Source organism: Equus asinus, chromosome 22 (assembly GCF_041296235.1).
Source record: "Equus asinus isolate D_3611 breed Donkey chromosome 22, EquAss-T2T_v2, whole genome shotgun sequence".
In the NCBI taxonomy this organism is placed as follows: Eukaryota; Metazoa; Chordata; class Mammalia; order Perissodactyla; family Equidae; genus Equus; species Equus asinus.
The window spans coordinates 16,240,113-16,242,572 of record NC_091811.1 but is presented as its reverse complement, the minus strand read 5'-3'; positions in this window follow the sequence as shown (position 1 = coordinate 16,242,572).

Below are 2,460 nucleotides of genomic sequence, written 5' to 3'. Positions count from 1 at the left end.
ATAGGCCGAGGCGGCCGCCTACGTCATCTCCCGAAGGCCAATCAGGGCGGTGGGAAGCCGACAGGTCGGAGGAGACTGGTGGGAGGCGAGGCCCCGCCCAGGGCCGCGGCGCTTGCGCCCCTGCGCGCGGGCCTGTGATTGGTGCGCGCAGGTGCGTGCGGGCCCGCCCCGGAGAGCGCGGTGGAAGCCGTTCTTGCCCGGGCAAGCTCGAAAGCTGGAGGCTGCGGATAGATAAGGCAACCGACGCCCGGATTTGGGGTTGATCTGATTTCAGGCTGGACTGCAGCCAGGAGTCTTACCTCGGTGGTGTACAGCCTAGTACATTGGGCCCAAGGGGCTTAGCTGTTCACGCCTGCTGAACACCTTGGCTGTAGGGTCAGCAAGGTCTGCGGACTTAGACCGACCCACGTTCAGTCCCCAACTGCGCCTTGACAGACGCCCTCCTGGAGCAAGCTTTAGTCAGGCTCTTTTGAACCCACTTCTAGACTAGGCCTCACGCCCCTGTGTTACCAAAGAATCCTGCTCAGCCAGGTTATCAGAATCTCTTCGCCCTTGGTATCTAATCAAGTTCCTCTTCCTGTGCTCTTGATTTCTAATCAAGTTCCTCTTCCCTCTCACCCCTGATAGCTAAGTAAGTTCCTCTTAGTAATTTTCCGTTCTCTCCCTCACCCTGAGCTCTGGCTATAAATCTCCACTGGTCCCGGTCGTATTTGGAGTTGAATTCAATCTCCCCCCATTGCGACAGTCTTGATCCCTATTGCAATGGTCTTGAGTAAAGTACCCGCCCTCCCACATGCCGCCCCTGTTTGTTAAAGAGAGTCCGATGAAAAATTTCTCTTTAACACCCTTCAGGGCCTTGACAACTGAGTTGCTTAACCTCTCTAATGCTCAACTGCATAATAGGGAAAATGGGTAACTGTACCTAGCCATGACACAGGTAAAGCTTACAACATTACATTGGTAAAGCTTAATAATGTTACCCTTACAATGTTTTCCATGCATTTTTACCTAAATTCTCGTATTTGATATGCATTTTCCCCCCTGAATCCCCAATTATATACAAGAAGATGGGTTTAGAGAACTTAAGTGATGCATGGGACCCTTAGCACTACAGCCACACATTTCAAAACAGTGCCACATATATAATCCCATTTGGCCCCCAGAATAACTCTGAGGTACACAGGGTAGGCTGTATTGTTTTCACTTAAGAGATGAGATAGCTGGCCTAGAGAGAAAGTAAGCAATTTGTCTAGGCTCACAGCTTGCCGGTGGTTACACAGGACTAGTTCAGAGATTCTCAAACCGGCTTGCACACTGGAATCATCTAGGACTTTCTGAATGTCAGGCTGCACCCGAGAAAAATACAGTCCGAACTTCTGTGGGAGGGACCCAGGCATCAGTAATTTTTTAAATTCCCAGCTGTTTGCAACGGGTAGCCAGTTTTGAGAGCTAGAAGTTTAAAGCAGTGCTTCTCAAACCTCAGCTTGCATACACATCACCTGGCGGTCCTGTTAAAATGCTGATTCTGATTTAGTAGGTCTGGAGTGGGGGCCAAATTCAGCACCTCTAACAAGCTCCCAGGGAAACGTGAGGCATTTTCAGAATGAGATTTTCCAGAGGGATCATCCAGAGGGCACTAATAGTGGGTCCAGATTACCAGGAGGGTACACTGCCTGTACATAGTAGATACTCTATATTTATGTTCTGATGCCTGAATGAACAAATCAGTCCAAAAGAGTCTCCTGGAAATTTGAACTAGAAAAATGAAATTAATTAGGTAGTTATCTGTAACGGCTAAAGCAGAAAGAACACAGAGTGAGAAACCATGAGATAGAGTTAGAGATATGAAGGCGCATGTAGGCTGAAGCTGTGAAGAAACAGAACCACAAATAATATGAGCTTGAGAACAGATCCACAGAGCAGAGGATAAGAACAAGCAAAGGTAATGGAAGAACGAACGACACACAGAGAGAAGCAGACACAAGTGAGTGATGCAGAGACCGCCTGGTCCCCAGTCCCTCAAGCTGCCACAGTACCACATACCTTGTAGGTTCTAGTTTTTTCGATAAAACCCCTTTCTCTTTAAGGTGGTCTGAGTGCATTTCTGAAGCCTAATTAAAAAGAGCTTCCCACTTTGTCTCATTTAATGCTCACAATGACTCTGCAAGGAATGAGTTATTATTTCCAGTTTACAGATAAAGAAACTAAGGCACATAGAGATTAGTCAATTTCCTGTGTCTCAAGATCTCAGAACTGGGTTTGACCCCGAGTAAGTGTGCTCCAGGTGGTATCAAAATTATAACGATGAGAGTCAGAGTTGGCTCTGTTCCGTTAGTTCCCTGACTCCCAGCAAAATGTTTGGAACATGGTAGGGACTCAACTAAAATGTGTTAAATGAATAAATGAAGAATATCTTTTATGATCAATTTGTCAAATGAATCATACATCTAAAAAGTTAGC